We start from the raw sequence: 24,123 nt of genomic DNA, 5'->3' as shown, positions 1-24,123 counted from the left end.
CTGAATAGAAATCTATTTCAAGAAAAATATGGTAAAAAAAAAAAACATGAAGGCAGTGTGCAAATGACTGAAATCTGGAAATCACTAGACTATGGAGCAGCACAGCCTCAGCTAAGGAGGGAAGTCAAATGGGCCTTTATCTTAGTCCGGGGGTAGACAAATTATGCCCAAGGACCAACTCCAGCCCACTGTCTGTTGTGTAGAACCTATAAACTAAGAATGGTTTTTACATTTTTAAATGGTTGGAGGAAATCAAAAAGATAATATTTCTTGACACGTGAAAATTACATAAAATTCAAATTCCAGTGTCCACAAATGGCATGCTACTGGATCCTAGCCCTGCTCATTCATTTACACATTGTCTCTGGCTCTTTTCCCACTACAACAGCAGAGTGGAGTAGTTCTAACAAAAACCATGTGGCCCACAAAGCCTAAAATATTTACTACTTGGCCACTGACAGAAAAACTTTGCTGATCACAGCTCTAGAAATAACTTCCATCTTTGTCACTGATGCTGCCCCATAAAGTCAAACACTACTCCTCTAGTCCTTTCTCACTGAGAAGCCGTTCTCAAAAACCAACCACGTTTAGTTCCTTGGCTCCAAATTCTGACTTTATGAAGCTCACGGTGTGTCCAGGCTCTGAGTTCTGACCCAATGGTAACCAGAGCCTAACAGAAGATCCTCACCACAAAAAACAACACAACCACAAACCATCACAAGCAAACATTATGAGTTTCTCGTATCACATTGTAACACTGTCCATTTTTTTCTGGAATGTTTACTGTGCACCCCCACCCCGGTTAGTTCTTGCTTAAAAACCAATCAACTGCAGAGTCCTCTTCCGTGTTCAAGCCATTAGTGTATCTTTAAAGTATAAACATTTAAGGCTGTTGTTGGGAATGTACCAACAGAAAATAACTGGGGTACGATTTGGCTGATAAGAAAGTTTAACTGTCAAAAGGTGATGGAAGACGAATTTTCCCACCTCTCCCCCTTATGCAAAATGGGCATTTGAGAAATAGAGGAAGAAAGAAACTTAGAGGAAGTTCTATCCATATTCAATAAACATTGAATTGATCAAGATATGCTGAATTTATCTGCTCATCTTCTTAGATTTTAAGTGACTACTTCTCTATCTGCAAAAGCAATCACTGTTTTTGACAGACAAGTTCAAATCTACCCAGGTGAATGTGTACTTTTGGAAACAGAGTAAATACCTTGCAAATATAAGAAATTGTTTGTTGTGAAATGCTGTTTAAGGAAAGGTGTGAGGTTCCTAGCGGCTCTGTCTAATGTTAATCATTGATGAAATACTGTGGTTCACAGCTCAGCAAGTGGAGCCATTTCAGGCAGTAAATATACATTTCCTGTCAAAACACATCAAATGGATAAGACTTCAATTTATTTGAGAATGAGTTGTAACTAACTTCAATACTGGCAATTTGGAGAATTCTCTGATGGCTTTTAATAACCTTGACAGCTATCTTCACTTGTCCCCAAACCACACAGTAGTGCCGTCTGACTCCCTGGAGAAACGGTTCTTAGTATCTCTCTGTGTCATATTCATCCCTTCAGTTCCAAATCTGTTGTTTAGTTTACTTTCCCACCACTCAGGTTTTCCAGAACTAAAGCTATGTCTACACATACCTCAAAAAAGCATTCTGGATTTACAAATGATAAATCCTTTGAACACATTATGAACTCATAAAGACTGGATTCTAACCTTGTCACTGCATTCTACCTGTATCATTTCACCGCACTGCATGGAACAATGACACAGAAAATAAAGGCTTGAACACAAAATGGCTTGCTCTTTTACAAAAACTCCCCAGAAATACCACCCAACACTTCTCCATATATCTCACCTGGCCACCCTGGTACCAGAAAGGTTATAAAACAGTCCCGATTCTGTACAGCAAGTACCAGGCTAGAAATCAAGGTTCTGTTACAAAGAATGGGGGAAGGACAGATACTATGCAAGCAACCAGCATCTCTTCCACAACCCTGTATGGTATATATCCAGTTTACTTAGGCGGACCATCAATGATTAAATAAATGAAAGAGATGTAGATTCTCCAACATGGCACCTTTCATCACTTCGAGGAACCTCCCAAAAGATTCCACTCCAACATCCTGGAAGGCAACATTCACCACTAGATGTATTTCCTCTCAGACTGGCCATTTCTTCTCAGATTGGTCAGTATTGCATACTCCCTCATCATGTTTACATAATAACAGATTTCAGATGTAAATGGTACCTCGACTGCACTTATTATGAGGCTAAGATGTTCTGTGCTTTGAGGTTTTGTTTTCTGTGAAATTTAATTATAAAACCACGGATGTTTCAGTTCGCTGTTGCTCTGAGTAGGTAAGGGACGTATGGACTCGAGATAACATGTGAGACTTACAGGATGAGAAGGAGCCAGCCAAAAAGGAAATGAAGAAAAATAGAGGATGCTCGTTCCAGTCAAAGGAACATCAAGTACAGAGCCACTGAAGGAGAAATGAGGTTAGTGCATTCTAGGAAAAGAGAGATGGCCAGTGTGGTTAAAGGACAGTAAGCAAGGGGGAGAGGTCTCAGATGACATCAGAGAGAAAATAAGACACTGGCAACCGTCATCTTTTGACCTGACTTCTAATACACCTCCTTCTTTTCCTACACCAAACCCATCTTCAATATGGGAATCTTATCTATCTATGTCTGTCTCCACCATCCCCACTCAATCTACTTCGAAAACTGTCTTTCAAGAACAGAAAGAGAAGGTATTTTTTTTAATAGCAGAGTATGCCTAACTTTAAAACATATATGAAATTCCAGAATTATACAATTCCATTTGCTTTCAAAGCAAATTTTCCACAAACTTCCTTCAACCAGTGCTTTCAAATTATAACTCAATTTGTGTATTTTTAACAATAACACGTACATATAAATACGCAGGCTCCTATTTCTTATCCATCTAAAGTAAACCGTCAAAACATCCCTCTGCAAGAAGACTTCCAACCCCCCGCCCTGGTATTTACACGTAGTAGGCCCTCCATTTCACTGGGTGCTTGGCCTGTAACTTGGAAGGTCCACTGCTTCACACAGGGAGAGGAAAAGAAAAACATTTTTTTTTAATATCTTGGCATCCATCAACCGGCATTTTCAAGGGCAAGAAAACTGCAGCGCCCAAGGAGCTGTCTGAGGTGCTTAAGGTTAATGGCTGTATTTACATAGCCATCAATTCACCTTACAAAGAAGTGCCCCAATAGGACTGCGCAGCTCCCATCAGGCAGCCCAGCCAGGGCAGAGCAGACAGGAGTCTCTCTAATCGAGGGAAGGAAAATGCCCGATAAATCTTAACGACACCATCTTGTTTTCATGACATTATTTATCTATCTATTTTCAGGGAAAGAGTCTTGGGCCTCTTATTGAACAAAACAGACCACACTTTCATCTCTCAATGAGTCACTTTCTAAAAACATTTTGGGACTGAAGAACAACCGTAGCTGTACCTCCTATGACAGTGTATACCTTCCACCTGCACTGTGCAAAAGGGTAGCCACTACACACGTGTGGCTATTTAAATGTAAAGCTAAATTAATTAAAACTAAATAAAATTTAAAATTCAGTTCCTTGATCACAATAGCCACATTTCAAGTGCTTAACAGTCACATGTGGCTTAGTGGCTGCCGTAGTGGACGGCACAGATTTTAGAACATTTCCCTCATCTCAGAAAATTCTACTGGAACTTATAAGACTGTTTATCTATCAGGTCGAGGGCCTGACCTGTTCTGGAGTTTATATATCTTAATTCCAAGAGAACATAATGATGCAAGAGACTTTCTGCACTCCCCACATGTTCCAGAGGCATGGTTGAGCGGCTTGAGGTTCTAAAACACACCCTCTGACCTGGCGATTCCTCTTCTACTCCAGAAGAAGACTAGCACATGGCTACAAACAGACGTGTAATTATGAGAGAGAGTTAAACAGTAAATCCTGCTTCTCAGTGTCAGGTATGAATACGTTCAAGAATGTTCTCATAATACTCTCCGTAATGGAAAAAAATGGAAAAATCTGAATGCCCACCTGTAGAGAACAGCTAAATAAAATATAATACATTCATAAAGGAACATTAATGGCTGTTAAAGAAATGGACAAGTGCTATGTATGTATCAACATGGATAGATCTCAAAGACAATGGTAAGTCAACAATGCAAATTACTGAACCAGCAGACACATAGTATGTTACTCTTTAAGTGAAAAACTTCAAATGCAATACTATATATTTAGTAAACATACACAATTTACATGACATAAATAGTAAAGGTTAATATACTTTGATGTTTTCACAGTATACTTTTTAAATAAAGTTAAATGCTAGATATGCTTCCTACCTCTGCTGAGCATTAAGCATTGACCAATCAATATCACACAGTCAAAGAGAGTCTACTAGGATATCATCAGTCCATTCCTCCTCCTCATGTTTGGATTTCTTTGAGACATAATGTACATTAAATATTTTAAATACGTGCAGAAGGATATAAGCCAAACTCTTAATAGTATTTGGGGAAGAAGGGATAGAAATACGTTGAAGGGATGGTTAAAGGTGATCTACACTCTTTTTATGTTACTCTAATTTTCTCTTACTTTTTTACAACTTGCATGTTACCAGTGGGGCTTCCACCCAGTCACTGTGACCCTGTATTATGACTCATGGCATCACTGTCCATGTGATACAAAGCTAGCTGGCAGAGAGCACCGTCCACACGCACCAGGTTCGACAGTGAATCAAATGCCACGTTTTTTCTGAAGTGAACACTTGTACTTTAAAAAAATTAGGGCAATTTTCTTGTTTGGATGCTTCTGCTGTTTAGTCTTCCTTGTAAGCTATCTCTGTCGTGCCCTAGTCTGCCACTACAACTTGGAAGCCTCATCTTCTAACTGTCTGGAGTTGAGTGCTGGAGGGGGACAAAGGGCAAAATGGCAGGAAGCCAGGGAGGAGAGTTGAAGCATCTTGACAGCTGGGCAGAGATGACCAAAGTGAAAACCTGCCGAAGGGACAACAGTGACTGATGGGTCCCAAGGAAATGTTAGTACGAACCTAGTCATATGCAGCATGCCGCAGCCTTCGAGAAAGCACCACAGTTCCGCAAACCAGCCATGTAATTAAAACACAGCTCTGGAGACAGAGGAGGTTAAACGACTCTGACCCAGCCCATCCACTCTTCTTAGGGGCTGCCAATTCTTACCTTCCTGCCAACACACACACATTTCTATAAGTCATACTATCTCTAAAAAATCTTTCAAAACCCCAATTTTTAAAAATGAGTAAGGATAAATAAAAATAGAGTTCTTTACATTTGTTTTTCACTCAGAAGAGATTTTGGTTTGCAAACTTTAAATCTTTCTAATAGTGCAAGACAAAGTAAAATCCACTGAAAGCTTTTCATTTAAGCAAACACAGAAGATAATTTATTCCTCCAAGTGGCAGGAGAACGCAACAAGCCAGGCATCTGTGCAAAAACTGTCCAAACCCCCCCAAGTCCTATAACTCTATCCACAACTCCATGTTCCGGGCCTGACTAAATCTTCAATTATTCCCAGAACGGATGAAATCTTAAATCCACATCAGCTTTTAACATCTGCTGAGTCTTAACTCTACAGGAACAAAAACGAAATTCCTGTATGTCACCTGTCAATAGGATTACAATTTAAATCAGACTCAAAAGTATATGGAAATAGAAGCCACATTTTTTTTCCTGGTCAATATAGATATCAGCCAGATGACAGAAGTAGGCAATATGCTGGTTATATGCTTTGCGCATCAAGACTGCCCCAACATCCATTTAAACAATTATACAATTCTTATTTTTCAAGTTCTCAACTACAGAAAACGCATCTTATGCTCTAAAAGAAACTTAGGGACATTACCAAAATCAATTTCTCATAATATAACACTGATCCCACCAACATCTAATTTGTATTTTGGGCTCAGTAATTTAACTCAATCTTCAGAATCATACTATTTAGACAAGCTTATCAATGTATTACAAAATGAGCAACCCACAACCTAATCAAAATGACCTTGTTTTACAAAAATCTCCATATTACAATTTTTTAACTCTGAAAGATGAACTGTATGAAGTGCTGAGCAAAGTGTGGCCCCAGGCTTGGCAGCATCAGTGCTCTGTGGGAGCTTGTGGGACACACAGATCCTCAGGCTCCATCCCAGACTTACTGAACCAGCAGCTCTGGGGGTGGGGCCTGGGAATCTGTGTTTTAACAAAGCCCTCCAGGTAATTCTCACGTACTGATCAAAGTGATAATATTAAGAATTGCAATGATAGGGGAATTGAGAGACAAGCATACCATAGAAGATTAATAATGCAAAATAGATTGCATAGGACCAAAAAAAATGCAATCAGCAAAAATCCTACATTCACCTCCCCTCACTACTTACTTCTAAGTAAATGAGGACCACGAACCTTGTATATGAATGTGGTCATCAACTGCTTGTAAGTTCATGTCTATTGATGCTATGGTTCAGAAATATTTGCACATCAAATCAGAATCTAAGTTTACACTTGGGATCCTGAGTCTTTTGTAAATGTGAAGAGAGTAAACTTGGAATCAAAATGTCTTCAAGAAGCAGAGTTTTCTAGGAATCTTGCCAGTCCTTTCTCTCAGGGTGACCTTAACTTTCAGACTTGAAGAGTATTCTCCTTTCCTGATTAATACTTCCGTAGGATCATTAGTGTACTTTGTTGGAGAACACACCAGGACAAGCTGACTTCTCCCCTGCTTTTAAGAACACTGGAGCTTGCTGCTCCATCGTAAAAGGGTGACCCAATATGCCAGGCCAGGACGAGCCGCAGAGCTTCCTCTTACTCTCTGCTCCCCCTACTCACCCCTGACGAATGTGGGGCTGATGTGTTGCAAACACTGCCATTTTCCTTTCAAATAGCACAGAAACCTTGCAAATGCATTACACACATCTAACTTAGGATTCCAGAAGGAACCCCCCCAGAGAGAGACTTACTTCTAGGCCTTTAGAAGCAAATTAGAACACCCCGTGAGACACCTACTTGTGCAAATGTTCATTTCAAGTGTATTTAAATGTCTTTGCACTTGCTTGTGCTCATCACTTCAAGCAGAGCCGCTTCCATGTGTAACCACAATAATGAATAAACATGGGGTGTTTATAAAGGACTCGGCACGACAGAACTGATCAATTGCTAATTCTATAAAGAGACTAAATGTACTTCTTCTGCAGTAACTCCATTAAGCTGTGTTTTTGGTGGGAAAGATGCCCATGTCCTCTGCTCACTGTCTCTGTAAAGTAAAAATACAGTCATCACTCAGATCCTACCTAAGGCTTTTCCTGGTCTCAATTATGTCCTCATACTGTCTCAACCCACCACCACCCTCCACCTCCAATGAGAGGCAAAAACTGGCACGGCATTTTAAAAACCATGGGCTGCATGGTCATTAATGGACAGAGGATCTGAGGTAGCACTAATAGTAACAGCCAAAATAACCACAGTATATATTTACTGGCCTATTATTATGATGATAAAATACCAATTTCACAATGAGTATTTGACCCACGGGAACTCCATGTCTCAATTAAATTCCTCAGTGTGGCAGGATGAGGACTTTTAGAGCTTCTCCTCGGAATAAATATGTTGGTTATTTGTCTCTTATCCCCCACCACACTTGGGCCAAACGGATGAGGAGTTCGGTCCATCTTTCTTGCATTGAAAGAACGAATGACCTAGTAAGAGCTTTGGCTGTACCCTGCTGCCTGGGTTCAAACTGTGGCTGTGCCACAAGCTGCCTGTGTGGCTCCATCCCAAAGTGCCTCACATTCCTCATGCCCAGAAGGTGGGTGATGACCGCATCTACCTTGCAGGGCTTGAGGGAAGATTTAATGAGATAGTGCGTAAAAATGCTCAATGCAGTAAAATGATACAGCCTCTACGGAAAATAGGATGGCAGTTCCTCAAAAAGTGAAAACTAGAACTACCATACCATCCAGCAATTCTACTTCTGAGTACAGACCCAAAAGACTCGAAAGCAGACACTCAAAGATATTTGTATACCCCTGGGCATAGCAGCATTATTCACAATAGCCAAAAGGTGAAGGCAACCCAAGTATCCATTGACAGACGAATGGATAAACAAAATGTGACATACACATACAATGGAATATTACCCAGCCTTAAAAAGGAAGGAAACTCTGACATGCACTACAACACTGAACTTTGAAGAGGACAGAGTGTGAAGAAGATGCAAGTCTTATCCTGGGACAACTGGGCCCATGGCAACTAATAAGCTAAGTGAAATAAGCCAGTCACAAAAGGACCAGTATTGTATGATTCCACTTATTGAGGTACCTAGAGCATTTAAGTTCTTAGAGACAGAAAGTAGAAGGGTGGTTGCCTGGGGCCGGAGGGAGGAGGAAAGGGAGCTGTTGTTTAACGGATACAGAGCTTCAGTTTTGAAGATGAAAATAGTTCTGTGGATGGATGGAGTGGACTGTGGCGTATCAACGTGAATGGACTTCACGCCACTGAACTATACACTTAAAAATGGTTAAGTAGGTAAACTTTGTTATTTGTATTTTACCACAATTTTTAAAAAATTCTTAGCATGGTATCCAGCAACATCCTTACTCAACAAACGATGGCTATTGTTGCTACTATAAATTTTTTGTAAGGTCAACAAAGCAAATGTTTAACAAACATTCCCTGGTGCAAAAAATGGCAAATACCCACAGAAAACTCTAGTGAAAGAGACATTTGCTATTTAACATCCAATTCTATTTAAATGTCTCCTTATCACTTCCACCCACCCCCACCCGCTACGGTACTAGGAGGCCTTACTGGGGATGTTTAAATGTTAACCAGTTAGCTTCCAAATCTCCTCAGCTGCGCATCAGCCCCTAGGCTTTGAGGTGGGTGGAAATTCAGCACAGAAAGACAACCAGATTGGTACCCAGGGACGGACTCATAGCCAACCCCTAACTTGCTCAACGGAGCTCTGGGTCCTGAGCGGACCTCACGGTCTGCAAAGAGCAGGACAGAGTGCGAAGAAGATGCAAGTCTAATGGGAGAACTGGGCCCATGGTAACCAATTTTATGGCTCTTTTGATTTGTGTCCGTGGATGTGTGTGTGTGTGTGTGTGTGTGTTGAGAAGGAATTAATCCAAAAATATAGACGAAGAAAGCTGTGTGTCTCCGATGTGAAGCCGAAGCCGGGTTGCATAATCAGTTCTGAAAGCAGAGAAAAGGTAACAGATGTTTACATTACAATCTGGCTGCTTCTGGAATTGCTGCCAAATGATTTAAATAGTAACGAAGATTGCAGGCCCCGGAGATTTGTTGCCCCCACTGCTACACGCAGAGAATTCACCCCAATATCTTCTTTGGGTGGCCTTAATTAAACATCCCACTATACGAAATATTTTTAGCTTTCAAACTACTTAAAATCCTAAACTGTACACCAATAAAGAAGGTAGAACTGAAGGACTTATTCCAATAATAACATGATGAAACTTGCTCTCTTTGGCAAAGAGAAATGCATTAAAAAGAAACTCAAAATTCCTTTTAACTTTTGGTGTTTTATGACTAATATTAAGGTACATTTTTTAATAGAATAACATACAGCCATGAAAAAAATGACATAGTTCTTTCACTGATTTCTCCTCCTTCCCAGAATGGCTCCAGTGCATATCAGAGTCTCATATGAATGCACATAAAATGGTCACCACTGCACAGGAGGTCTCCATAATCAAGCAGATTTCACCTGACCACAGGGATGTCAGCCTGCTTCCCCAGCCATGGGTTCACCAAAGGCCCTCCAGTGGTCCTTTGCCAAGTACACAACAAAGGACACAGATTATATGATGTATGATCCCATTTATCTAAAATGATTTGGTCTGAGCGTCTATATGTGGATAAAAGCAGAAGGGAAGAACTGGAAATATATTTACTGAAATATGAAAAGGAATTGTCTTGATGGCAGAATTAGGTTCGTTTTTCACTTTCCTTTTTATACTCTTCTATAGTGTTTTAATTTTCTGCCCCAAAAACGTATTATCTTTATAAATTAAAAAAAGAGAAAAGAAATCTTCAAAACAGAAGCTTAGAGTGATTAAAAGAATCTTAGCTGATGCATTTAGAGACCTGGGTTCCTGGCCAGACATAGAGATGAGACACTAGGTAACCCAACCTATTTCATGACTCTGAACCCAAAAGGTTGCACGAGAGCAGGGTTTCTCAACCACAGCACTTGTGAAATTTTGAGTCAGATCATTATTTTGCGGGGGCTGTCCTGTGCATTACAAGGTGTTTAGCAGCATCCCTAGCCTCTACCCACTAGAGACCCACCCAATCCAGCCCCAAGTTGTAACCACCCAAAATGTGTCCAGACATTGCCCAGTGCACCCTGGGGAGCAAACCCCCGCACTGAGAACCACTGCACTAGATGATCTTTAAGTTTCTTCCTCGCTGGAAACTTTCTTTGATTATTTTAGAAGCAGTATCTAAAGTCTGAGGCTTTAAGCCCAATGATTCATAGGAGGTACCTATGGTAAACCAAGGACTCGCCAATATTTTCATAATTCATTAAGCAAGGAATGACATGAAAATGAATAAAGAAAGAAAACCATGAATTTTCAGAGAAACTTTAAGCATATGGCATAGATTTGAAACTAGGAGAATCCAAGCAGACTCAATGGCCATTAAAAAAACTAATAATAATAACTCTAGCTGTTGACAATGCCATGTTTAGTTAAGAAAATTGAAACACCGCAGAAATGTTCAATTGGTTTCTAATTTGGAATGAACTCATAGTATTAACAAAGCCAAAACAGAGTATTTTGTGTGCAATGCCATATTTTTATTTAAAGAAAATTCTAGTGTTTTATTTTTATACTATAATAAATATAAGGATATCTTCATATCTTTCTAAAAGTGATATATCACTCTTCTGCAGTAATAATGCTACAAAAAAATCTCATACAAGGAGACAAGTTATTCATATCTTTACTTCCTTTTTATCTTTCTAAATACAGCAACTTCTTTTTATTTGCCATCTTATTAACAAGAACTCCCTAATATCTGACACTATGATACTTCTGAATTAAAATTATGTATGCTCATGCCAATGACTTGCTACTGTAAGATCCTCACATCTTTTGAATTAAAAAGTGACTAAAAGAAGATTCAACATGGTTTCAGATTCATGACTCTGAAAATCCGTAGTTCACCCACACAGAGAAAGCTATCTATTAACCAGAATGTGTCATTAGCATCAACAGTCTACACCTGGCACATACCAAGTAGTCAACAAATGTAAGATCCCATTCTCATTATCCTCAACCATGCCATAAAATAGGGTTGTATTCCAAGTTATTGGTTTGGTTTTACAGCAACTAAAAATCACAAAGTATGAAAGAGGAGACTATCACACAATTAATATTCTGAGTTCTGCTTCACAAGTAAATCTTAAATCATCACCTAAAACTCTCATCATTCTTTTAACATCCGAGTCTTTCCATGTGTTCAGATAGGTCCAAACTGAGTCACTACCCAATCCTCTTCCACAGCCAGCTCCCCTTTCAATGCCTCCTTTGTAACTGCAGATACTGCAACAGCTACTAGGAAGTGACTGAAGCTAGCTGGTGCATACAGTTGTCACATCCTCGAGCTGGGTTCAACTAGCGTAACGTTCTAACAGACTAAGCCTTGATAGCGAAAGAAGTGGAGTGGTCCTCCTCTGGAGAGAGGGCTGAAATGAAGGGTCCCACCACATCCCAATAGCCATTCCCGGTAGATCTTTATTGGAAAGGACACTGGGCTAGGAGTCAGAACCCAGAGGTTTTAATCTCAGTTCTTTTTATACCAGAGTGGTTCAAGTCATACCACCCTTGATCTTCCAGAAAACTGAACTCTGAGATACTTTGCACATTTAAAATTCTGCAAGCCTTTGAGACCTTCTTTAAACCAGATTGCTCAATTAAATTTATGTTTAAAAAAACACAAGAGCCCTTTTAACTGACTTTATGGGGGGAAATGGATTTAACTTGAATGGTGACTGTAAAAGAGGAAGAATTACCTTTATTTTTTCAACAGATATCAAACAGATGGGAAACCAAAGTTAATTTTATCTTGTGAGAGATGAGTTCCCGGAGATCACAAACGCAAGGTGCAACTCCATATGAAGGCTGAAGCCGATGTCTATAAGTAAGGACTGCCTAGTGAGTTTTTTCTAATCACATTTTCAAAAGGAATAATTTTGAAGTGATCAGTGTGGCCAAGATCACTTCACCAATCCCTTTGTGGACATCTTTTTCCTACTGCCAGCCTGAATCTTCTTACCATCTTAGAATAAAGCACACTGAATGATCCCCCAATCATCTATGACTGGCTTCAGGACTTGAAATCATTTTGCTAATCCTAGTAGATTTACATCCAACAGCTGAGGAAACACACACGTACACAAATTAGTCCACCACCCAGATATTCCATCTATCTCGAGGACAAAAAAAATCAAAAGGTTAGTTCATTTACTATGACGTCTCTCCATATATATCAGAAATAGAACCAGAATGCAGGGGGAAACACTCACAAAGAGGAAGAAGTCATAAAAGGAAAAATGGACTTATGCAAATTCTAAGGAGATCTATAAAACTGCAATCTGAGAATTTTATTATTAAGCTAAGCTTCTTAGTATAGAAATCCCCAAAACTCTCCAACTGGGCAGCTAATTGAGAGTTAGGAAGAGCCAAAAAGGCTTCCCCCTTTTTCTCATTCATCACAGGCAATATAGAAACCCTCACTCAATATGATAATATGACTTTTGTCAATGCATGTTCAAATCAGATAGAGGATTGGCTGGTGATGACGTCATACCCATGGGTTAATTCCCAGTGAATGCAGTTTTAATATCATATGCATCAACACATCATTTACATAACAAAGTATTATATTATGCGTAACAAAAAATGAGCTGTGCAGATAAAAGCAGCTATTAGAGAAAGGCTATGTGCCACTGAAAAGGAGGTGGGGGGACAAAGCAAAGACTTTTTTTTTTATCTAAATGGAACTAGGTCACCAAACAATACACATCTCTAAAAAGAGCAAAAAATGAATACTGAAATTCAAGTGCCCTAGAACAAACATTCTAGTACTAGAAATATGGAAAGGCTGCCTCCAATAGAAAATATTCAGTATTCAAAAAAAATTAAAGTCATTCAAAAATAAGCGAATTGGCAGCCACTGCTTTCCTGGGAAGGGCAACTTTCTTATCTCTTAACAGGGAAAACTGGCCAAGTCAAATTGTGACTTAAAACCTAACAAATTTTCAAGTGTCAAAGGGTAAGTAAGATGGTACAGAGGGAAGAGAGCAAAGTCATGCAAAGCAGAACAATGACACAGAAGAACTGAGGAAGGGAACGTTGAAATAGGGCTTTCAGCTGTGAGAATATTGATCAAGAAACATCCGCACCTACGAAGAAAGCTTTCTGCACAAACGAGCAATGTCAACTCACAGGGTCAGTTTGGGAGGACATAAGTCATCATTAGTCATGATGATTCTGAAAACTGCTCTCACGTTGCCTTATTAAGAGCCGTATTTCCAATCCAAAGGAAGTGTTGGGCTTGCGAACTGATTTATGACTACAAACTTGGCAGAAATGCTTCTCACTGTAAAACCCACAGCGAGCTGTTGAAGAATTCTTCAAGTCATACATCTGTTCTCAAATGACTGAGTGGAAAACACAGATTATACTGTGAAACGGATGTTCCTAAATTATTTTAGCCATTTTTTTCTTTACATCAGGCCCTGCCTGAACTCGGCTCAGACACACAGAGAAATTGCCATCACCTCCTCACCCTTGGAGAGTGGTCTGGAGGGGGCCAGCGTGATCAGAAAGCTAAGCCATCAACATGGGCAAGTTTGGGTGTCTGAGTCTGCCGGTGGGGGCTTCGGGTTCTTGTGGACAATCCCTGTACCAAGGCTATTAGAGAAAGAACCAGACCAAGGCTTCGAACACGCCCGTCCCACACAACGAGATCACTTACGGCACAGTACATCAGCCTTGCTCGTCTTGGAGGGACCGCCATTGAAAAGTTAAAGGGGATAGAGTACAGGAACACGAACGCTTCACGGGGGCGCTGGGGAGACAGGACGACACGCTCCTTAAATCCTGGTGGGGGGTGGGCACCCGGGTAGGTCTCGGCAAGTCCATGAACCTGTGCATATACATTTTGCTAGGGAGTTGATTCACAGCTTGGCTAACGCTTTCAGAGGGGTCCCTGGAGCCCCCAAACGTTGAATGATACTGATTTAGGAGCTAAGGGGAAAAACGCACCGGTGGCAGCGTGTCTGGCTTGGGCTGCCTCCCTAGGTGCGGGATATCAGGCTTTCCACTTCCCATCCTCCCCAAGAATGAGCTCATGGTTTAGGATAAAAGATGATACCCCCCTCCAGGAGTGGACTGACACGGCAAATGAGGCAAGAGAAGGTTTGAAAGAGGGGAAGAAATGTAGGAACGCCGGCGTGGTAGAAAACCCGAGATGCCTAATTCGGGAAGAGACAGAACTTCCAGACCCACTCCGTTCTCCACTTGGGCGGGAAGCTTTGCGCTCCCAGCTGGAAGACGAGTCCCAGACGCACGCGGCGTTTTTCTAGCAAGATCCCTGCAACCAGGGATTCAGGTGTCGGCTAACCTGCTCCCTTCCGCCAGCTCCTACAAGGATCCCCGCTCAGACCGGAGGGATGAAGCTCCAAAGCCGGCTTCTCCAAAACGACAGCTCACGGCGAGTTCGCCCTCCCCCTCCTCATGCCAATCCATCAAGTGGCCTCTTTCGCATCCACGGCAGACACGGACTCCGAAGTTGGAAGTGGCCGCTGCCCCTCCCCAGCCACACATCCTCACTTCGGAGCGCCGATTCCAACTTCGGGGTGCACGCCAACTACCGCACAGGAGGTCACCCCCGCACACCAGAGGGCGGGATGAGGGGGGCTACCCCGAGCCAAGTCAAGTCGGCATCAGCCCGAGAGGCAGCTGCTGCCTACAAGACAGAGACTGTGAACGGGATCCAAAGCCACCCCAACCCCATCTTCCACCCCCCTCCTTTCCCCTTCCAACCTGTCTTACTCGACTAGAGCCGGCAGCCAAGTCGGACCGGTGCTTCCAGGGCGAGGCACCGATCTCCCCACCGGAGCCGGAGGACGCTCACTGTGCCGCCTCCCCGCGGTCGCCCCGGGAGCGGCCCATCATCTCCACAGACTCTCTGTGAAAGTAAGTTCCAAGTCACTCCAAAGACACGCCAGAAACTGCCGCGGGAGAAGCAGCATCTGCGGGAGCGGCGGCGGCGACTCTACTCCTGCGATCCGGGTGCGTGCGCCCCGTCCAAGGCGGCGCGCAGCTAGCAGCGCCGAGCGGAGCCTGGAGACCTAGCCGGCCGGGGGGAGGGGGGCGGGAGGGCCGGGCCGCGCTGATTGGCCAGGAGGACCGGCTGCCCCTGTCCCCGCCCAGCCCGGTGGTCCACGTGGGCCAGCCCTCTCCCCGCCCCGCACCCCTGCTCGGTCGGCCCGCCCCCGCCGCCCGGTTCTCGGCGTCTCTCCCGTGCGCCGCGCTGTGGCCGCCGCTCCGCAGGTGCTGGGGAAAGGTATTCTTTCTGAATACCTGAGAGCCACGCTGAGCGCCGCATAAAGGAGTGGAACTTGGGGCTGACTCAGTCGACAGCAATCCCCACACACGGTGGATCCATCCGAGGACCCAAAGCAGTTTGCAAAAGGGCTTCCTTAGCCGCCCTGCGCGTAGCCGACGCATAACTAATGCAGCGTCTTATGTAACTTGCTTACACGGGAGAGGAGGAAAATCCGCACGCTTGTCAATACCTGATTACTTTCTTATTTTGAAATTTATAAAAGTATTGCAAAAAGTTCTTTAACTTGCACCCCATGTCAAACCCTCTTCGCCTCTCCCTTCCCCAAGTGAAGCAACTCTAATAATCGCGACACTTAAATAGTATTCATTTCACAGAGACTGCCTCACCTGATCTCCATTTCATAGAGAAGAAAACGAAGGCGTAGCGCGGTTAAATAACCTACTGAAGGTTACAGTTAATCGGCGGTAACTGGTGGGTGCAATTTGAACCCTGGAAGTTTGGTTGCAGAATTCATGTTCTTTGATATTCAAAGTGTGGTCGAGAAGAGCAGCCCCTGAGGACTTGTTAGGAATGCAGACTTTCAGACCCCACCGGGGAATCAGAATCTTCATTTTAACAAGATCCGCAGGTGGTTAGTATATGCAGAAAGCTAGAGATGCGTTGCCCTATCCCAGTGTGGTGTGCACTGTCATTGGTTTGCCTTATAATCTTCCGGTCCTTTTACTCTGCATTGATATAAAAGTATGCGTCATCCTGCCAGCTGCACTCCAAAGTATATTTGCCCTTGTCTGAACCTACTGCTTGAACTAATCTATGGCAGGCCTCCTGTCTCTGTTCCCCATACCTTTGTTCTGTACACGCGTACCCCGTTCTGTATTATTTTGTGTAGCATTTAACATTTTCAATCCTTTGCTCTTTTATTATCAAAATTAGGGCTCTGCAGCCAAAGATAGTTGTGTTACCAAGTTGTCACTAGTCTAAGAGGGAGCCAAGCATCCAAGACAGGGCCTGGATCATTGAGGTGCACCTCAGTGCTGAGATTCTCTGGGAGGACCACGGCAGATCAAAGGAAAACCTGAAACTGCGTGCCAGGAGATGCCAGAGCACTTCCCTGGCACCATTCGTTCACTCAGTGAAATTGAGGGCCACCTCTGTGTCAAGCACTGTAGCAGGTGCTGGTACATACAGAAGTAAAGCAGTAAAAATTCCTGCTCCCATGGAGCTGGACTTCCAGAGAGGAAAGACAGGCAATTAACATATAAATTAATGAAGTACAGAGTATGATGGAAGGTGTGTTACAGAGAGAAATGAAGTGCAGAAAGGGACATGAGAGCTGGGAAGTTGTGATTTTAACTGTCGCGGTCAGGCCAGTTCTCACCGACAAGGTAACAGTTCAACAAAGACAGAAGAGCTGAGGGAGCAAGCTATTTAGAAGAAGGCCACATTCATCCGTTCACCAAATATTTATTGGTTCAACACTGTGTCAGCCATGGTTCTGGCATGGGTCTCTGTGTTTCCTTAAGCCCTGCTATTTTACGTATCTCCAAGTTTCCCTGGACTGAAGTTTTCTTGTCCTGGTGGGGCAAAAGAAATGTAAGCCATTTTGTGTGGCTCAACCTAACACCATATTCTCCCATCCTGGATGTTCTGTATCACTAGAGGTTTAACCGTGTCCCCCAAATTCATATGTTGGCATCCTAATCCCCATTACCTTGGAATGTGACCTTATTTGGAGAGAGGGTCTTTACAGAGGTAATCAAGTTAAAATGAGGTCATTAGGGTGGGCCCTAATCCAATGTGACTAGTGTCCTTATAAAAAGGGGAAATTTGGAGACACACAAAGAGAGAACACCATGTGACGATGAAGGCAGAGATTGGGGTGATGCTCCTGTAAGGCAAGGAACGCCAAAGACTGCCAACAAACCACTAGAAGAGAAGAGGGACCTGCAATAGATTCTCTCTCAGCCCTCAGGAAGAACCAACCTTACTAATTTCCTGATCTCAGATCTCCAGCCTCCCAGAGACAGTAAATTTCTGTTGTTCAGGCCGCCCAGTTTGTGGTACTTTGTTACAGCAGCCCTAGCAAATTAATAAAAGTATGTTGCTAAGGTAAAATGGTACAGGAAGTGACTCATCCACAAATTTCCAACAACCTGATATCTTTTTTTGGTGAGGAAGATTGGTCCTGAGCTAATATCTATTGCCAATCTTCCTCTTTTTGCTTGAGGAAGATTGTCTCTGAGCCAAGATCAGTGCTAATCTTCCTCTGCTTTGTATGTAGGACGTGCCACAGCATGGCTTGATGAGCAGTGAGTAGGTCCACGCCTGGATCTGAACCTACAAACCCTGGGCCACCAAAGCGGAGAGCGCAAACTCAACCACTACACCACCATGCTGGCCCTGGGCCTGATGTCTTTTGTGCAATAGCAAGAAGCCAAAATGATCTGATGAACTGAGATTTACTAACTAAATGACCACACGAAAAGACAAAGTATGAAGAGAAAAAAAGGCTAAATGAGCCCCAATTATTCAATTATTTCTTCATCAACTATTTATCAAATGTCTGCTATGTGCCAGACTCTGGGATATGGTGACAAACAAATGCAGACGTGGCTGTTACTCTCATGTGAATTGTGTGTATTATTATGGGGAGAGTTGAACAGTAAACAAATCAACAAATATATGGACAAGGTATTTTCAAAGCAGAATAAGTGCTTAAAAGAAAATAAAAGAAGGCTAGAAGATTAAAAGAATGGGGAATGGATTTAATTTAGATTGGCTGCCCAGGGAAAGGTTCTATGAGGTGGTGACATTTGAGCCAAGACCTTTATGACAAAAAGCCATCCAAGCAAAGATCTGGCAAAAATTGCTCCAGGCAGATAACAATTCCTCTTGTAAGAAAATATCCCTGCCATTCATTCTGTAACACCCTTCCTTTCTCTCTTGCCACCCATTTTGCATCCTTTGAGGTTGTGCAAAATCAATCAACGTCTGTTTCATAAAAACGGGGTCAAATTTATCTTCTTATGTAAAAACCTGTGAAGGTCATGCCAATAGGGTTTTGCACACATACACACACACACACTCACTCATAAAACACCCCTTGACGTGCCTCTGTATTTGTAGGTAATGATGCCATGTGACTTGAACGTTGTGTTTATTTTCCTCATTTGTATAACCTCCAGAACACTACCAGGCATGTCTTGGTGCTTAATCAATATGCTGAGACTGACCGTTCCTGCAAAGGAACATTCCAACTCTTCTAGGCCTATTTATAAAACCCTCTTATAATCAACTGAAGCTTCAGCTTTAAAATTTTGCAATGTTCATGTATTTTGAATGCAATTTTTACTTAGGAGACTAATAAGAATAATAGTTAACATTAATTCGGAGCTTGTGCGTGGCTCACTATGTTAAGTGCTTCCCATAGATTATTATCCTCATAATCCTACAAGGAAAATTCTCTTATTTCTAACATCCACTTCACAGATGAGAAAAGTGGGCTCAGAAGAGGTTAAGTAATATGCCCATGGTTGAGCCCACTATTAAATGGCAGACTTACGCCCTGAGCCAGTCTCTTTAACTGCGAGGCATATGCTAGGGTGGGCGAGCAGAGCAAAAAGCATTTGTCTATTCTTTTGCATTTGTCTTTGAAATTTTCAAAGCACTGTTTTCTAACTTTTTTTTATTTACCCCAGCCCTCTAGCTTTCAAGCTCACTTTTCTAGACAGATATTTGCTCTGCTTTCCCTTGCTTCAAACTGGGAACTGCAAGAACTTTGATAAATGAAACAACGGATGTATTTTTTGTTTTCAGCCTATCTGTTTTGCAGCATCCTCTGAGGAAATGTGAGTCAAGCTTCTTAGAGCTCAGCCTACTTTGACATATGTCCATAGCTCATATCCTGACAGCTTCCCCAACACAAAGGGGGTCCCTCCCCTCACTCAAATGGTAGAGAACATCATGCCCCCTGCCAGACCAAATGCTGTGCGTGATGCTCGGTGCCAGCTCTCACCCTTTTACACAGATACTAATAGATGCCTCTGCCTGAGAGTGAACAACTGAAAGAGGCTCCAGCCGGCCTTTGTGAATCACTTTCTATTCTCGTGGCTTCCCCACAGTCCTGGTCAGGGAGAAAGCTGGGGAACTTGCAATGGTGAAAAGATGTGAGGCATCTCTCGCTGGATCCCGGATTCCCCCGCCTCACTTAGGAAGTGGGCAGCCGTTTTAGCTGTGAAATGACTTCCTGCCTGAGATGGCTTGGTCAGGCTTTCTTTAAACTTCTGGAACTCAGACGAGGTGTCTGGCCATTTGCTTTGGAAGGCTCAGGTGGGTTTCGCTATCCTTCCCTTTGCTAACCACAACTGCTTCAATAATTTATACCCTGGAAAAGAACAGTACTTCAGGGCAAATTAGCATTAGAAGGATTTGTGAGACCACAGTGGGAGGGCATTTTTAGAGATCACACAAGAGCTGTTGCATGGCACAATAGGAGCCAGTTCCAAGCAGGACCAGCCTCAGGTAGAATCATCAAAGAAATAATGCTCCTTTAGGTACCCTTTCTTCTTCCCATTCGTTCCAGCCAACATCTCCCAATTTGGGCATATCACCCCCAGCTACACAGAAGACTACCATGGGCCTAGCCTGGCTCTGTTGTTAAGCTTGTCTTCCCTTTCTAACTCTGCAGCTCTGAGGGGCAGCCACTCACATGCCATTGAATGATGACGTGTACTGAGAATGTTTTCATTCGCCAACTCAGCTTCCTCTGAAAAGACTCAGTCTAGATGAGGATAGTGGCGAAAAGAGGAAGATCGTTGAGTATCTCTGGAACTTGGGTTCTTAGCATGCAGAGTTTGTATCATGCACATTGATATCATGGCTAACTAACGGTGGAAACAGTAAGCACACTTCCAGTCCTTGCCTCTCTGAACTTTTCTGGACTTCTAGGCAAAGTTTTGGAGAAAGCAGAAGAATAAGTATTGAGTTTTATTCCAACTTTCTTTTCATCAGCCCTATTTTAATATAGGCAACAAAAAACACATGCTGCTTGACTTTTATTTTTGGACTTGAGTTTTTTGCCTCTACCTTGAAACAACATTTATTTGTTGTTTGTTATTATTTGGTAAAAGGTCATGAATGTTAAAGTAGGATTTAAGAGGCTTCACTTGGATATCTGACATTTGGAATATTCTTGATCAGGGACTTACCCACCAGGAAAGCCAAATCTATCAGTTGACCTCAAATCACATGGATTTCAAGTAAGTTGCAGTACTAAACATTTGCCCGCCTCCCAAACATCCCCTTTTGAGAAAGCAGACTAGCCAGAACCCTCGATGGCAAGTGTAGAAACTCAACACAAACTGACAGAGGCAAAAAGTGGCAGCTATCTGCTTACATACCTGAGATGCTCCAGAAGTGTAATTGGATACTGGTACTCAAGGGAGGGCATGGATGTGTATGTATGTCTTCCCCATCTCTTGGGTGTTTTTGGTTTTGGTTTTTGTTTTGGTGTTTTTGGTATGGCTTGGCCTCGTTCTTTCTTACTAAGAGAAGACTTTTTCCAAAAGGCAGGAAAGATGTCCTTCAACAGCTCCAAGACTTATATTTCCAGCCAGGTGACCCTAAATGCAACAAGAATTCTCCTCTGCCTTCAAATTAAAGAAATCTGGCCCAAGTTATTTCACAAGCCCATCCCCATATCCAGGTTGGGCAGCAGAGGTGACCGGTAGTCCCACCATAATCACGCAGTTATAAATTCCTCCACAAGAAGGAGTGTTGGACAATGATAACTAACATCCATTGCAGGAGTCTGCCCCACCCACTGCTTTGATTAACTAACCCATATGCCAACAGCTAATTAGATTAGTCTGGGTTTATAAGCCAAGAAATGTCCATCCGTCTAATACTTCTGACTTGTGTGGCCTGACTAGAAAAATGGCGTGAGCTAATCAGACTTTTCCCCTTGGAATTTGAAAATGGGAGCCCAAGAGACTGAGCCATTTAGTTGGGATAGTTGAACTAAACGACATGACAGACAATTATGGGCAATGTGCAATTAAAGTTATGAAGAAGCCAGCCTAGAGAAACTGGAGATCAGAACACCGAGAAACATTGACTCTGAGACCACGTTACCTCTGAAAGAGAGTTCAGGGAGTGCCTGACTCAGTTTATTGGGAGTTTATTGGGAGTTCCAGTGCCTGGAAGTTTTGTGATATGAGTAGGGTATCTAGGTAAGAAATGGCCAGCACATTTAGTACTTTTACTCACATTATCTCATTTCCTCATTGTAATAACTCTATTAGAAAGTCTTTCTTCTCTCCATTTTACAGATGTAGAGCTGAGGTTCAGGGAACCTATCTGATCTTGCTTCTTTTTTTATTATTTTTGGGGTTTTTTGGTTTGTTGCTTTTTTGGGGGGGAATATTAGCTCTGAGCTAATATCTGCTGCCAATCCTCCTCTTTTTGCTGAGGAAGATTGGCTCTGAGCTAACATCCATGCCCATCTTCCTCTACTTTATATTCGGGACGCCTGCCACAGCATGGTTGATAAGCGGTGCATAGGTCCACGCCTGGGATCAGAACCAGCAAACACAGGGCCACCAAACCAGAGCGGACCAACTTAACCACTATGCCACCAGGCTGGCCCGTATTTGATCTTTCCTAATGTGATTTTTCAAGCTGAAAAGTATCTAAGTTGAGATTGCTTTCCCCTACTACAAGTTGCCTCAGAACCTTGAGTAGCAGAGAAAGATCTTGGCTGGAGATGTGGATTTGGAAACCATCTGCTTAGACTCTTAGAGATACTCATTAAAGCCATGGAAGGGAACAAGGCTGCCAGGGGAAGGATCATAGCCAGGGGATAACTGATAGCCCTCATCTCTTGGACACTCATGCTATCAAGGGTCTGCACACTATGGACTCTGTCAGCAAAAGAGAGGTGGAGGTGGAACTGGTGCAGATAACAGTGATCATGCTTCTGTGTGCTTTAAGATGAAAGGGACTTCAGATAGTTTATTTTCCAAGACTTGGTAATTTTCCTGCCATGCTTATGTTGCATCATCCTCACATTGTTTCCTGTCTGAAAAATTCAAGAGAATTGCCCTTCTAAATGTGAATTTCTAAACAAATTTCTCAAATTAGCATAGGTTTTAGGGCCAGGCTGAAGAGAATGGGGCGGCGAATATCAAGGACTGGGCATCAGGTTGAATACGGCGATCTCCACAGGGACGTTTTCACCCAGTCTTTATAAACAAGGTTCCACGTTGAGTTGATTTTGCCCCTGGAGAATTCAGAACATTCTAACATTGTAACAAGGTTTTAACAGCAACAAATAAAAAGTAAAGTATGACTCATCATGTCAGCACTTTATTTTGTAAGGTTAATTAGCACACGCCGACATAAACTTTAAGAAATAAACAAATGTGCTGAGATGATTTTTAAAATATTGCCTTGTACTTCCTTTTACTCCATGTCACTGCTTTCCATCCTCACCCGTAACAAAATTGAGCAGCTAAACGGTGTGCTTACAACCCTAGGGAAAATTATACCAAAGCAAAACTCGGAGAACAAAGAGACAAAGCCATGGCTTATGAGTTTCAAAATAGGCCGCTGAAACCCAGGCCAGAGATAAGAGTTTTGAAAGGGTTTCTCAGTCCCAGAAGCCAGGTTTTTGAATATCAAAAAGCCACAGCGTACCCTGAACAATAGAGTGGGGAAAAATAGCCTCCTCTCTAGCATTCAGACAAGGTACAGATTCCACGGCCTGGATGGAAGAGAAGATAGCTTGAAAAGAAGAAAGGTGGGGGTGAGCCTTACCTACAGAGACCACTGTGGACAGCTCTCTCCGTGTGAGACCAACAACAAAAGTCTGACCTAGGATGGAAATGCATAGGGCTTCTCAACCTTGGCATTATTGACACTTTGGCTGGGTAATTCTTTGTCGTTGGGGCTGTGCTGTGCGCTGCAGGATGTTTAGCAGCATCCCCGGCCACTACCCACTAGATGCCAGTAGTGCCTCCAATTTGTGACACCCAAAAAGTAACTCCAGACATTGCCAAATATCCACGGGGGGGCAGGGGAGGAGGGCAAAATTGCCCCCAACTGAGAACCAATGAGATGGAGTGAAAGAGAGACAGAGAATGTTAGGCACACATATACACATGTATCATTCTAATAAAAAAGTTATACTATATGTTCTTTATACAGAAAACTTTAAAAACACAAGAAATCACCACCCAAAGTAAAAAATCATCTATATTCTAGCCACTCAGAAATAATCCTTAATGTTTTATTCACACACAATTTTTCCTCTCTCTATATTTTATTTCCACAAAACCCAAAAGTAGGGTCATACAACTATATGTTATACTGTTTTGTAATCTGCCTTTTTTTTACTTCACAGCACGTCATGGATTTACATAGAGGTATAGCCTTCTTAACATAGCCGTGACATAAA

The 24,123-nt window shown here is 42.5% G+C and overlaps 1 protein-coding gene across 2 annotated transcripts in view; it reads right to left on the bottom strand.

Annotated features, from left to right (window-relative positions):
- The window catches only part of TAFA4 (TAFA chemokine like family member 4), a 148,017-nt gene extending 132,440 nt beyond the window's left edge, over window positions 1-15,577 (bottom strand). The window contains exon 1 of one of the 2 annotated variants that reach the window (XM_070576855.1): window positions 15,152-15,577. The gene's annotated coding sequence lies outside the window, so the exon portion shown is untranslated. Of the gene's footprint in view, window positions 1-15,142 lie in introns of both variants that reach the window. The other variant, XM_070576856.1, reaches the window with a different exon arrangement.
- Between the last annotated feature and the right edge of the window lie 8,546 nt (window positions 15,578-24,123).

This window comes from Equus przewalskii, chromosome 15 (assembly GCF_037783145.1).
Source record: "Equus przewalskii isolate Varuska chromosome 15, EquPr2, whole genome shotgun sequence".
NCBI classification, from domain to species: domain Eukaryota; kingdom Metazoa; phylum Chordata; class Mammalia; order Perissodactyla; family Equidae; genus Equus; species Equus przewalskii.
Note: the sequence above shows the minus strand (reverse complement) of the source record. Positions and strands in the feature narration are given on the sequence as shown.